We start from the raw sequence: 14,291 nt of genomic DNA, 5'->3' as shown, positions 1-14,291 counted from the left end.
AACTACTATTTCTGCTTTTGTACTCTGCTTGCTCACAATGCCCCTGCACCTCAAAATGTTATAAAAACTGAGCTCTTTCTATTCTCTGGGTTGTTAGATTTGGGTTTTACCCCAGCAACCCTCCAGGTAAATATACTCCATTCCAAAATTCAATTGGTCTCTGTTTCTTGCATCTGATTTGGGGTACAACATCATGAGTACATTTCAATTCCAAAATTCTTAAGAGACCTTAAGAGTGTCCTTGTATCACTTTTTATGACCACCATGAGAGCATTTGACATTTGTGAGTTCTACATAAAACAGTATTTTTGGCAATCACACATTTGGCATTTGAACAACATGGCCAGTCCATCTGAGTTGTGCTCTGTGTAGTAGAGTTTGAATGTTTGGTAGTTTAGTTCGAGAAAGTACTTCAGTATCTGGTATATTATCCTGCCAGGTGATCTTCAGAATCTTCCTAAGACAATTCCAATGGAAGTGATTCAGTTTCCTGGCATGGTGCTGATACACTGTTCAGATTTCACAGACATGCCACAATTCAGTTTGGTAGTCAGTCAAATACTTCTCTTCCACCTTCCTACAGAGATTCCCAAACACGTGAGCTAGCTCTGGCAATGCATATGTCAACTTCATTATCTATGTGGACATCCCTGGAAAATATATTGCCAAAGTAAGTGAATTTATTCATAGTATTCAAAATTTCTTCACTTAGTATAATCAAGGATTCGCATATGGATGGTGTGGTGCTGGCTGATGGAGCTCCAGTATTTTGCTAAGCCAAAATTAGTACAAGCAGCAGGGAACTGATCATACTTTGTGGTATCTCAGCTTCAGAGATTGCATTGATTGTACAATCATCTATAAACAAAAAAAAAATCATGCACCAATACTCCCTCCACTTTACTCTTGGCTTGTAATCTTTTCAAGTTGAAGAATTTAGCATCAGTGTAGTAAGCTGACCTTGGTGCCATGTCATCCTCATTGAAGTTGTTTGATGACAGGACTGAAAAGTGCTAAGAAAAGCACTGGAGCAAGCCCCATGTCTTGTTTCACTCAGCTGGTGACTGGAAAAGTTTAAAAGCATCTTCCATTATCCAGAACCCATTTAAGCATTCTCTCAAGGAACTAATGTATAATACTGATAAACTTCTCCAGGCAACCAGATTTTGCCATAATTTTTCATAAGCCCTCACAATTAACAGCCTCACAGGTCTTGCTTAGGTTAATAAACTTTTTTGTTCAGATCTCTCTTCTACTCCTGGCAATTTGTCTGGATTTGTTGGTCAGCAAACACCATACTGACCATTTCTCAGTCTCTTCTGAAGCCACATTGGTTCTTGGGTAAATAATATTCCAGGTGTGGGATCCCCCTGTTAAAAAGAGAACTCTGGCCAAGAATCCTGCCAGCAATGACTGAGAGACAGGATCCCCTCTTCTATAACATGTGATTGTCACAGGATAAACTATTTTCCCATCCTTTACAGAAATGGACAATGGAAACATCCTTGAATTTTTGAGATATAACCTCCTCTTGCCATATAACCCAGAAAATTTCAGTCAGCTTGTGTATGAGTAGGGGACCCCTTGCCTTGTAAAACTCAACTGGAATAGAATCAGTACCAGGCACTTAGCCACACAAGAGGAACAAGATGACCTTAAAAATCTCTTTCATTTGGAGATTTGGCTAGAGTGTGATTGACTTCAACCTGAGGTATATGGCCAATGGTTTCAGCATTGATGATCTGTTGAGAATACTATAGAAGTCGATCTCTCCAGGATCTTTTTCTCTCAATGATCAATATGGTTTCATCAGCACTGAGTAGCTGAGATGGACCATAGTTTTGACCTATAAATAACCTTTAAGACATCATAAAAGTGTTTTAGATCATTACTATCAGTGTGAAACTGAATTTCTCCTGTCTTTGGACTGAGCCAAGAATGCTACATCTAAGTTTCATGTATACTTTATTTTTGATGGAATTAAATGTTAGGGGTTTTTTTTTTTTTTGGCTAGGCAAATGGGTTTAAGTGACTTGCCCAAGGTCACACTAGGTAGTTATTGTCTGAGGTCGGATTTGAATTCAGGTACTCCTGACTCCAGGGCCGGTGCTCTATCCACTGAGCCACCTAGCTGCCCCATTAAATGTTATCTTCATGGGGAACTATCCTGTTAGTAAACTCCATAGAGTTCTCATTTTTCATTGAGCAATTTCTGAATTTCTCATCATTTTCAACAAGCCAATTGATGTTTGAAAATGTACAAGCCCAGATGAGTGAATTTGGTGCTGTACCCTAAATTTCTCAAAGCTATTCATTCCTTTTTTACTCTTCGGTTGATAACCCTATGTTGACTTAGCTTTCCCTCCAAGTTAACAATGAACTGTTTGTGCTTAGATAAATGCTCTAATTTGTTGACATTTAAGTCTTCTGGATATCATCTTACCTTGGGGTCAGTTCTTTTAGTTGAATCCGAATATTTAGCTTGGAGAGAATAAGTCTATGATTGGTTCAGCATTCTGTACCATATTTCACCTTTGCTTCTCTCACATCCTGACTCTTCTCCTTACAATGACATAATCTATTAAATGCCAATGTCTACTTCAAGGATACGTTTATGCTTTTATCGTGCTTAGGTAAACAGAAGACAAGTGTTAGTAATGAGATACACAAGTATTCAGTAATTATGTGACCATTGCTGTTATTTCCAACTTTATTCTTTCCCAAGACTCCCTACTACATCTGATAGACTGTGCCTTTTCTGGAATTAAAGTCACTCAAAATTACAACCTTATCCTATTTTGGTAAATTGATGATGAGGGTCTCCAGATCTTCATAAAAATTTTCTTTGACTTCAACAAGATTCATTATGGTAGAAACATAAGCACTGGTGGTGATTGTGGCACTTTTCTACAAGGAGCACTCATATTCTTATGAATCTTTTGTTCACACTGTTGGGAAGCATGATGATGATGTTTGTCTTTCATTCTTTTCTTGGAAATAAAACAAAAATTTATTAAAGAAGTTACAACACATAAGAAAATGATAAATAGGTATAATTACCTAGCTGTGTGGCCTTGGGCAAACCACTTAACTCTATTTGCCTTGCAAAAACCTAAAAAAAATGATAGGTAAAGAAAGACAAAAGAAGAGTCAAGCAGAGCTGACTGGGCCAGGGAGGCAGAGAGGACTCACTCAGGGAAGACTTTCATTATTGAAGAGGACCTTGATATTAGGGAGGTCATGCTATAAGAAGCCCTTGAATTGGATTTGAGTGAGAAGGTGCTGTGCTAAGTCACTAACTTCATTTTCTCCTCCAAAACCATCTGGATCCAGTGGTCAGGTATGAATGAGGATGACTGGAGATGGCTCTGGATGCAAGGCAATCAGGGTTAAGTGACTTGTCCAAGGTCACAGAGCTAGTAAGTGGCAAGTATCTAAGGCTGGATTCAAACTCCACTCCTTTTGACTCCAAAGCCAGTGCTCTTTCCACTGTGTCACCTAGCTACCCATTGTTGGCAGGCATATAACTTTGTTGACTAGATTAGTTTTGATTATGAAACCTAGGCCAGCTTCACAGTGCTCCCTATTACTATGGTCACTCCAGAATAACATGTTTCCAGTTCCAACTTTGGTAATCTGAGCTTCATTTGACAGTCTTGCTTCAGTCAGAGTTATTTTTTGGACAGGATACCTGCTGAGGTCTTTTGCAATGTATTCATCTTTCTGGTCTACTGTACTGTACTATTCTAAGCCCCCAAAACTATGCATTCAACTTAGCCATTCTCACGGGATTCCTACTTGGATGGTTACAAATGTAATCATTGTATTGTCCTGAATATGGACTTGTCCTGGGAAGATCACTCAAGCCCCCAAAATGTATGTATAGTTTCTCTTCTTGAACTTCCACAGGGCAAAGCCCCAATGAATGAAGTAATCCCATACCTGCTCTGTCATACCCAGTTTTGAGATTTCTCAGTAAAAATAATTTCACTTAACTAGAAATAGTTTAGATGGTTCTTATGAAAGAGGTCTGGGGATTTTGGTGGGCTACAAAATTAATATGAATAGAACTATGAAATTACAGTCAAAAAAGTTACCTTTATCATAAGTAACACTGATAAGGCATAATATCAGGAACAAGTGAGGTTAGAGTTTTGCTTTTTTAAAAAAAAATGTTTATTTGCTTTTCCAACTAAAAGCAACATAAATTTTTACCAATCATTTTTTTGTCAGGTTTTGAGTTTTATATATTTTCTCCCTCTGTTCTCTCTCCTTCCTCTTCCCCTGACAGATAGAAATCTGCCATAAGCTCTACATTTATAACCATGATAAACAATAGATTCATATTGATTGTATTGAGAGAAGAATCAAATCCAAATGAAAGAAAAATTAGAAAGAAAAAATGACATAATACATAACACTTTTAAAAATTTAAAATAATATGCTTTTGTCTTCATTTAAACTCTACAGCTCCTTTGCCTGAGATAGATGTTATTTTCTTTTCTTTTTTTTTTAAATTAAAAATTCCTTAATTTTTTATTCCTGGTACCACTACCGCAATTTACAAGACAATATACCTGACGTAATGAAAAGAAAAAGAAAAGACAAAGCTACAACAGATAAAAGACCTCAGGAATGTACATCTAATTGACACTACATTGCATTAATCAATAGCTGCACTTTTTATAAACTATGACTATGACAGTCCTGAACAAGAAGGGTTTCCTGTTTAAGCTACAGTAACTTTTCTGACTATGGATCATCCTTCCTTCTGTGGCAGATTTTTACAGTTCCTCTAATGCATTTGGGATGACTGTCTCAAAGTAACCTGAAGCTTTCCTGACAACTCCTTGCTCTCTCTCCTGCTAAGAACTGTAGCCCTCTTCTCTTGAGTTTTTAGAACCTTCTGCTATCATATCCACCACTACTTCCACCATCAGATCGATAATCAACACCATAAGGACTGCCTGAGCTCCTTCCACCAAAGCTGCCTCCTTTCATGGATCCATAATTTGATTGCTGCTGCCCACTATAATTTCCAAAATCATTATAGTTCCTACTGCCACCATAGTTACCACCACCAAAATTTCATCCTTCACTGTAACCATCATATCCTCCTCCACCACCACCATATCCACCACCTTGGTTTCCATATCCAGGTCCACCACCTCCACCATAACCTCCTCTACTACTGTAGCCAGGACCACCTCCATAGTTGCCACCATCTCTTCCAAATCCATTATATCCACCATCTCCACCTCCATAACTGCCTCTGCTGCCACCATCACCTCCACCATAACCACCTCTTCCACCAAAGTTTCTTCCATGGCCAAAGTTTCCTCCAATACCTCCAAAGTTTCCTCCTTGACCCATAAAATTGCCTGAGCCACCTCTTTGTGAGCCAGCAGGCTGCATTTCTTGTTTCGAAAGGGCCTTTTTCACTTCACAGTTATGCCCATTAATAGTATGATATTTCTAAACAAAAATTTTGTCAACTGTATCATGATCATCAAAAGTTACAAAAGTAAATCCTCTCTTCTTTCCACTCTGTCCATCTTCCATAACTTCTGTAGTTTCAACCTTGCTATACTTTTTAAAGTAGTCTCTTAAATTATATTCTTCTGTATCTTCTTTAATACCACCAATGAAAATTTTCTTCATGGCTAGATGTGCACCAGGTTTTACAGAATCCTCTCTAGACACAGCTCTCTTTGGTTCCACTACATGCCCATCAACCTTATGTGGTCAAGCACACATTGCTGCATCTACCTCTTCTACACAAGAATAAGTCACAAAGCCAAAGCCTCTGGAATGTTTTGTTTGGGGATCTCTCATCACCACACAATCTGTGAGAGTGCCCCATTTTTCAAAGTGTTCTCTTAAACTATCATCCATAGTTTCAAAGCTCAAGCCACCAATAAACAGTTTTCTCAACTGCTCTAGTTCCTTTGGATCATGACCCTCCACCCCCCGCGGCAGCAACGGTGTCCGGAGTCAAGCTGGGGGCAGCTGGGCGGTTGTTTTACCTCCATTTTGAGATGTTATTTTCCATCATAAATCTTTTAAAATTGTCTTTGATTATTGTACTGCTGAAATGAAGAAGTTCATTATAGTTGATCATCACCCCATGTTGTTTTATGTATAATATTCTTCTGGTTCTGTTCATTTCACTTAGCATCAATTCATGCAAGTCTTTTCAGGCTTTTCTGAAATCCTATCCCTTGTGATTTGTAATAGAATAGTGTTCCATAACAAACATTTACCACAATTTGTTCAGCCATTCCCCTCAATTTCCAATTCTTTGCCACCACAAAAGAACTGCTATGAATATTTTCATACATGTGGAATTTTTCCCTTTTTCATGATCGCTTCATGAATATAGCCCCAAGTAGAGGTAATGCCAGGTTAAAGAGTATTCCCATTTTATGCCTTTTGGGCATAATTCTAAGTTGTTCACCAGAAAGTTTGGATCAGTTCACAAGAGTTTTGCTTTAAGTTAGTGTTTCATGGTATTTCACAATGTATTATACTTCACATCGCACACAATTTTAGGACTTTTTAAATGTGTACTTCAGTTATGCTGATTTTCTTTTTCTTTTGGATTTAAAAGATATATGGGATGACTTTGGGGAAAATGTGGGAAAGGGGATGTTGAGATCCTATACTCTGCTGTACTCTTCTATAGGTTAGATCACATTTGAAATAGTTTGTTTTTTTAACTGACCATTTTAGGAGGATGGTGTTAAAATTGAAATGAATCCAGAAAAGATGGCTGGAGACCTGGAAACTATGCCATATGAAAATTGTTTGAATGAACAAAGATGTTCAACTTGGAGATTAGATTTTGTATGTTGGGTAGACAGGTTTGCAGAAATGGTTGATTCTTGTCCTTCATTCTCAAAGAAGACCAAAATGACATCACTATGTTTGAGACAAATTACAATGTGCCTGACTATGGCTGATCAGTCCAATATGAGCTGAAATGCTCTACCACAAGTCGGGCACAAAAAGTCTGTGTGAACACCTGAGATGGTATTCTAAACTTTTGTATGTCATGTTTCCTTTAAGCTGCTTCAATTCTACCCTTTTCATAGAGCTCAAATATGACAATTGACACTAGCTGTGTGAACTTGGGCAAGTTACTTAACCTGATCAGCCTCACATACAGGTCCTGATCCATATCTGGTCAGTGGATCCAGATGACTCTGGAGGAGAAAGTGAGTCAGGTGATTTAGCATAGCACCCCTCACTCAAATCCAATTCACGGCATCACCTCCCTGAGTCTTCTTTGAGAATGAAGGACATCAATACTTCATTCTCAAAGAAAACCAGAACATCAGTCAAGAGTGTAGCACCCTTATTGATGAGGGCATGCCATGCTGGACTGGGCCTGTGCCAATGTCTCCCATGCTGCACAATCAATTTCAGAGTTCTTTTTTTTTAGGTTTTTTTGCAAAGCAAATGGGGTTAAGTGGCTTGCCCAAGGCCACACAGCTAGGTAATTATTAAGTGTCTGAGGCTGGATTTGAACTCAGGTACTCCTGACTCCAGGGCCGGTGCTCTATCCACTGCACCACCTAGCTGCCCCAATTTCAGAGTTCTTAAGAGAGACCTTCAGGATGTCTCATAGCACTTCTGATATCTTGTGAGCGCTTTCCCTGTGTGTGAGTTCTACATAGAAAAGTCTTTTTGGCAAGCATACATCTAGCATTATAACAACATGACCAGCCCATCATAGTAGCACTTTCTGTAGTAATGATGAAATGCTAGGCAGTTTAGCTCGAGAAAGGACCTCAGTGTCTGGTATCTTCTCCTGCCAGGTGATCTTCAGAATCTTCCCAAGACAATTTAAATGGAAGCAATTCACTTTCCCAACATGGTACTGGTTGACTGTCTAGGTTTCACAGGCATACAGCAATGAGGTCAGCACAACAGTTCTGTAGACCTTCAGTTTGGTAGTCAGTCTGATACCTCTTCTCTCCCATACTGTCTTTCGGAGCCTTCCAAATACTGAGCTAGCTCTGACAATGCATGTATCAACCTCATTGTCAATAGTCTACTTCCTTGGAAAGGACAAGCTAAGTGAACTTGTCCACAGTCCTCAAAACTTCTCCATTTGTTGTAATCGATGGTTCCACATATAGATGGTGTGGTGCTGGTTGATGGAGCAGCTGGGTTTTTTTGGTGTTCATTGTTAGACCAAAATGAGCACAAGCAGCAGAGAATCTATCCATACTTTGCTGCATCTCAGCTTTAAAGGCTGCATTGAGGGCACAACCATTTGCAAACAGAAGCTCATGCACCAACACTCCTTCCACTTTAGTCTTGGTTTGCAGTCTTTTCAAGATGAAGAATTTGCCATCAATGCAGTAGCTGACCTTGAGGCCAAGTTCATCTTCAGTGAAGGTGTAGGATAACATAGTTGAAAACATGCTAAAAAACATGGGAGCAAGGACACAGCCTTGTTTTACTCTTCAAGTATTTAAAAGTTTGTCAACTACGTGAAAGGAGATTAGACTAGAATTTGACGGGAGAGAGTGGAGCTAGGATCAATAAAAAAGAATTTGCATAGATAGACTGAGGCTTGATATAAGGAAACAACTTCCTCTAAGTTAAGATTTGTGCAAAAAAGTGAAATGGGCTGCTTCTATGTCACTGGAGGTGATATACAGACTGAGAATTTATAGGGAATCTTGAAGAAATTTCTATTTGAAAATTGATTGAACTAGATGATCTTTAAGGTTCCTTGGAACTCCTAAATCCTGCAATTTGATTATTAAAATCTGTTATCTTAAAAATTCCATTTTAGACTGGTACAACCAGTTTGGAAAGCAATTTAAAATTTTTCTATTAAAAATGATTAAAATATCTACATTCTTAGCCTAAAGATCTCATTGCTAGCCATAGAGTTCAAAGAAGTCAAAGAATTAAAGAGTCTATATATATCAAAATATTCAAGATATTTTTTCATAGCAACAAAAAAGCTAGGCACAATGCAGACACCCATCAACTGGGAAATTGATAAGGAAATCGTGGCAAATTCATATAGTGCAATATCATTGTGTTGTAAGAAATGAATATGAAAAATATAGGGAGATATGAAAAAGATTTATATGAACTGATATAGAATGAAGTAAACAGAACCAAGAAAATAATATACAATAGCTATATCAATGTAAACGGAAAGAACAAATAAAAAAATTGAATGTTCCATAATTACAATGACCAGGAATTTTGACCATGGGAAAGAAGGGTTGAGAAAAATACACCCATTTCCCTTCTTTGTAGAGGTGGAACACTATGGGTATAAAATATGGCATATACTGTCAGATTCAGTTATAAGTTTACAGGATCATAAATCTATTAACCATAAGGGACCTTAGTAGGCAACTAATTCAGCTCTTGTTTTACAGATAAGGAAATTGAGGTATCCAAAGTTTTGTTATTTACCCAAGGTCATATAGGTAGTCAGTATCAGAAGCTGGATTTGGGTAGTTAGTTTTGCTGAATTCTCTCTCTCTCTCTCTCTCTCTCTCTCTCTCTCTCTCTCTCTCTCTCTCTCTCTTGCAAGAAACTACTCGGTGAATAGGGAGTTGGGGAAAGAGATATTTGGAAGTAAATGCGACAAAAATACAAAAGATAAGCATATTAAAAAACTTTTTCATCTCAGTAAGACCAAAATAAAATAGCATAAAGCAAGCCAGTCAAATCAAAAATATCTAGTTTATGTAACTAATAAATCAAACCATCCAGAGATAAATCTAAGCAAATGGATTTGGAAAACATCTAAGAAGATCCAGTGGACCTACACTTATTTTTGGTTAATATAACATCTTGTGAATGGTTTTAATCTTCAATTGACCGCCTATATATATATATGTATATATATATATACATATATATATATATATATCTAAAGCAGTATGTCATAGAGGTTATATATGTGACTGGATAGCTAATCTCAGCACTTATGAGACCTATTTTTGCCTATTAAAATGGCCAGATTATTTTACCTGTTTCTGAGTTTGTTCCAACTCTAACAGTCTATGATTTTGGAAGTTTAATTGTGAAAATTTAATTACTTTTGCACAGAAAATCTAAAATCAAATTTGATCAATGAAAATGCAAGACAGACAATGTCATACTTCATTGTCTTTGCTTTCTAAAATGGTTATCGCAACTCTATGTTGAAACAAGTATGAAACTACTTTTTTTGCAATATTCTTTCAAAAAATGTTAAATTATAGCATAATAACAGACCCAGTATTTTAGGTGAATATAGAACCAACTTTAATGCCAAAATGACATTTTGCTCTTTGCCTTCCAAGGATTTGCCTAAAAGGATTATTATAATAAAAAAGGTATAGCTTTGAATCTGTACTATCAAATAATAAATAAATTAATTAAAATTAAAATATATCTTAAATATTTTTTAAAATAAATAAAGCTAATAATAATAATAATATAATAATAATAATAATAACGGGCATTTATATAGTACCTTAAAGTTTACATATGATCAGAGATCATTTTTTGAGCCTCATAATAATGACACAACTATATAGGTACTACTATTATTTTTTCTGATTTTCAGATAAACAGGCTCAGAGGTTGACTTGTCTATAATCACATAATTTGTATATATCAGAGGTAGGATTTGAACCCAGGTTTTTCTGAATTCACATTTAACATTAGATCCACTATGCTATATCAAGATTGGGAATCAGAACTACTGGATTTTCTGCTGACCTCCCAGTTGCCAGTAATTCTCTTATTTCTCATCTATTTTGGGTAACCACATAGCAGGCACACAATAAAACCTGTTGATAGTTTTATCTCTAAACTGAGAGGCTCTCACTTTTCCCTCTCAAAAAGGCACCATGAGGCTTCCTAAATTATGTTTGTGGTTCAGTATCCAAGGAAGTACAGCAGCTGTTTGATAGTTAGTTTGCTTGCCTCTGCTGCCACCACTCAAAGTCCAGAGGGCTCACTTGTGGTCATGGCCTTGGGAATGAAGCCCATCCCTTATCTTCTTTTTGCCATTTTGCACTGTAATCATAAGGCCAATAAATTCTACATCGAGCACTCTTTTTGAATGTAGTAATATTTATTTTATTAGATGCAGTGAGGATAGAAGGACAGATTACAAGTCTGGCAAAGACAAATGTGTAGAATGCAATCAAGATCCTGGAAAGGTTATCTAATCCAAACTTCTGATCCTATGTGGAACTTGAAGCTCAAAGGTATGTAGTGACTTGACTAAGATCAGACAGACATTAAGAGGCACAGTCAAGTTAGACACATGGATCCTCCCTAAATCCAATTCTTTTTTAAAAAAAAATATTTGAAGCAATGGGATTGAGTGACTTGCCCGAGGTCACACAGCTAGACAATTATGAAGTGTCTGAGGGTAGATTTGAATTCAAGTCCTCCTGACTCCAGGGCTGGTACACTATCCACTGTGCACCCAGCTACCCAAATCCAATTCTTTTTCTCACGCTGAGTTGCTACATAGAGACCAAGTTTAACTGTAGAGGAACACTTCATACTGGTTCCCTTCCTTGGTCTAGCCAACACTTTCTCTAACTAACCTTTCCATCTTTAACTAAAGTATATTTTTTTCAATTAACAATCTTTCCTTCTCCCTCTCCCCTACTATCAGAGAGGGGTAAAATCGCTATTATAAATATGTATAGAAAAGCAAAACAAATTCCTACATTGCAAACCTTAAGCTTCTATATAAAGGTGTAATAATTGATAAGAATAACAGTCATCATCATCATCATCATCATCATCTCTCTTTTAAACTATTCCATTGGTTACTTTTTCTCTTTTCTTAGTGGGACATGTGGCTCCTCTTTATTTTTTGTGTGTATGGGTGGTGGGAGTGGGGAGTGGGCAGGTAATCAGGGTTAAATGACTTGCCCAGGGTTACACAGCTAATCAAGTATATGAGGTTGATTTGAACTCAGGTCCTACCAACTCCAAGGCTGGTATTTTGCACACTGCATCATGTGTTTGCCATATCATCTTTAAAGCCAAGTATTCCAATTGCTCTGAGAAAAGACAAGGATTCAAACTTTATTCACATATCAGAAATGTGGTTTGAAAAAAGTCTACCCACAAAAAAAATCTTCAGTTAAGTTAAATAAGGTAAATCATGAATTTTTTGGTTTCTAACACCTGGTGAGTGCCTACACAAAAAGGAATTATAGAGATTAATTTCCCAATTATTTTTTGGTTGGTGTTATCTTTCCAGTCATCTAGGATCAAAACTTTGGAGTCATATGATTCTTTCTTCTCTCTTATACCTCATATCTGATTAGTCATCAAGACTTATAGATTCATGTTATCTCCAGAATTGGTTCCTTCCTTTCCATTCAGAACACCATTATCCTAGTTTGGGATTTTGTTATAGGCCTGAATCATAATCGTTTCAAATGGTCTTCCTGACTAAATTCTCCCCTCCCAAATCTCCCTCTCAAATAAGGTTCCTCAATCTGCTCAATTTGTATGACCTCTTCCTCAAATCCTTCTCAGCTGCAGATAGACCATTATACCATTTATCTTCTCATCACAATGTGCATAAATTTCAAAATTCCTTTATCTAATTATAGTCTTTCAAATAATAGTTTTGGATACAGCATTTGTAGATCTGACCATGGTCTTTGATACTGTCAGTCATGAGGGCTTGTGGAAAATTATGGTAAAATTTGGTTACCTGGAGAAGTTCATCAGTATTGCTTGCCCAGCAATGCTCCTGAGTTTTCCTAGTCACCAGTGGACTGAAATAAAACTGTGTGTTTGCTCCAGTGATTTTTTAGCATTGTTTTCAGCCATATCTCAAATAACTCCAATGGAGATGAAAAAATGACACCAAGAGCAGCTACTACACTATTGGCAAATTCTTCTACTTGAAAAGGCCACACACTAGAAATAAACTGGAAGGAGTGTTAATGCATGATTTTTTTTTGTTTGCAGATGACTGTGCATTCAATGCAGCCTCTAAAGCAAGCATAGATCAGTTCTCTGCTGTTGTGCTAATTTTGGCTAAACAACAAGAACTCAGAGGCCCCAACAGCTCACTTTGACAAATGAATGGAAGAGATACTAGGGTAAGGTGATGACCTAGCAGAGCAGTAAACTAGTCCAGGTTTGAGATGTCAAGTTCCTGCACCAGTGTCAAAGGAAAAAAAAGGATATTTATGAGAGAAAACACCAAGGTAAAATTGATAGACTATGGAAATAGCCTGGATATGGGGCGGGGGGTAGGGTGAGAGAGTGAGGAGTTGAAGATGACCCTTAGGTTGGAAGTCTGAATGACTGGAGAGCCAGCACCACACTATCCATCCATGGACTACTGATTATAGCAAGTGGAGAAGCTTTGAATACTGTGGATAAGTTCACTTAGTTTGGCAGTACACTTTTTTTTATTAAAGATTTTATTTATTTTGAGTTTTACAATTTTCACCTAATCTTATTTCCCTCCCCCATCCCCCACAGAAAGCAATTTATCAGTCTTTACATGGTTTCTACGTTGTACATTGATCCAAATTGAGTGTTATGAGAGAGAAATCACATCCTTAAGGAAGAAACATAAAGTATAAGAGATAACAAGATCAGACAATAAGATATCAGTATTTTTTCTAAATCAAAGGAAATAAGTCCTAGGACTTTGTTCAAACTCCATGGTTCTTTATCTGGATACAGATGGTATTCTCCATTGCGGACAGTCCAAAATTGTCCCTGATTGTTGCAATGATGGAATGAATGAGTCCATCAAGGTTGATCATCACCCCCATGTTGCTGTTAGGGTATACAGTGTTTTTCTGGTTCTGCTCATCTCACTCAGCATCAGTTCATGTAAATCCCTCCAGGCTTCCCTGAATTCCTGTCCCTCCTGGTTTCTAACAGAACAATAGTGTTCCATGACATACATATACCACAGTTTGCTAAGCCATTCCCCAACTGAAGGACATTCACTTGATTTCCAATTCTTTGCCAACACAAACAGGACTGCTACGAATATTTTTGTACAAGTGATGTTTTTACCCTTTTTCATCATCTTTTCAAGGTATAGACCAACAGTGCTATTGCTGGATCAAAGGGGATGCACATTTTTGTTGCCCTTTGGACAAATTGCTCTCCAGAAAGGTTGGATGAGTTCACAGCTCCATCAAAAATGTAATAGTGTCCCAGATTTCCCACAACACTTCCAACAATGATCATTGTCACAACTTTCTGATCATATTGGCCAGTCTGAGAGGTGTGAGGTGGTACCTCAGAGAAGC

General features: G+C 37.4%; 1 pseudogene; it reads right to left on the bottom strand.

Moving 5' to 3' along the window:
- Window positions 1-4,896: 4,896 nt before the first annotated feature.
- LOC141490034 (heterogeneous nuclear ribonucleoprotein A3 pseudogene) lies at window positions 4,897-6,032 on the bottom strand (annotated as a pseudogene).
- Window positions 6,033-14,291: the final 8,259 nt, after the last annotated feature.

The sequence above is a fragment of the Macrotis lagotis genome, chromosome 5, assembly GCF_037893015.1.
Source record: "Macrotis lagotis isolate mMagLag1 chromosome 5, bilby.v1.9.chrom.fasta, whole genome shotgun sequence".
NCBI classification, from domain to species: domain Eukaryota; kingdom Metazoa; phylum Chordata; class Mammalia; order Peramelemorphia; family Peramelidae; genus Macrotis; species Macrotis lagotis.
The sequence above is the reverse complement of the archived record's forward strand: the minus strand, read 5'-3'. Positions and strand labels throughout refer to the sequence as shown.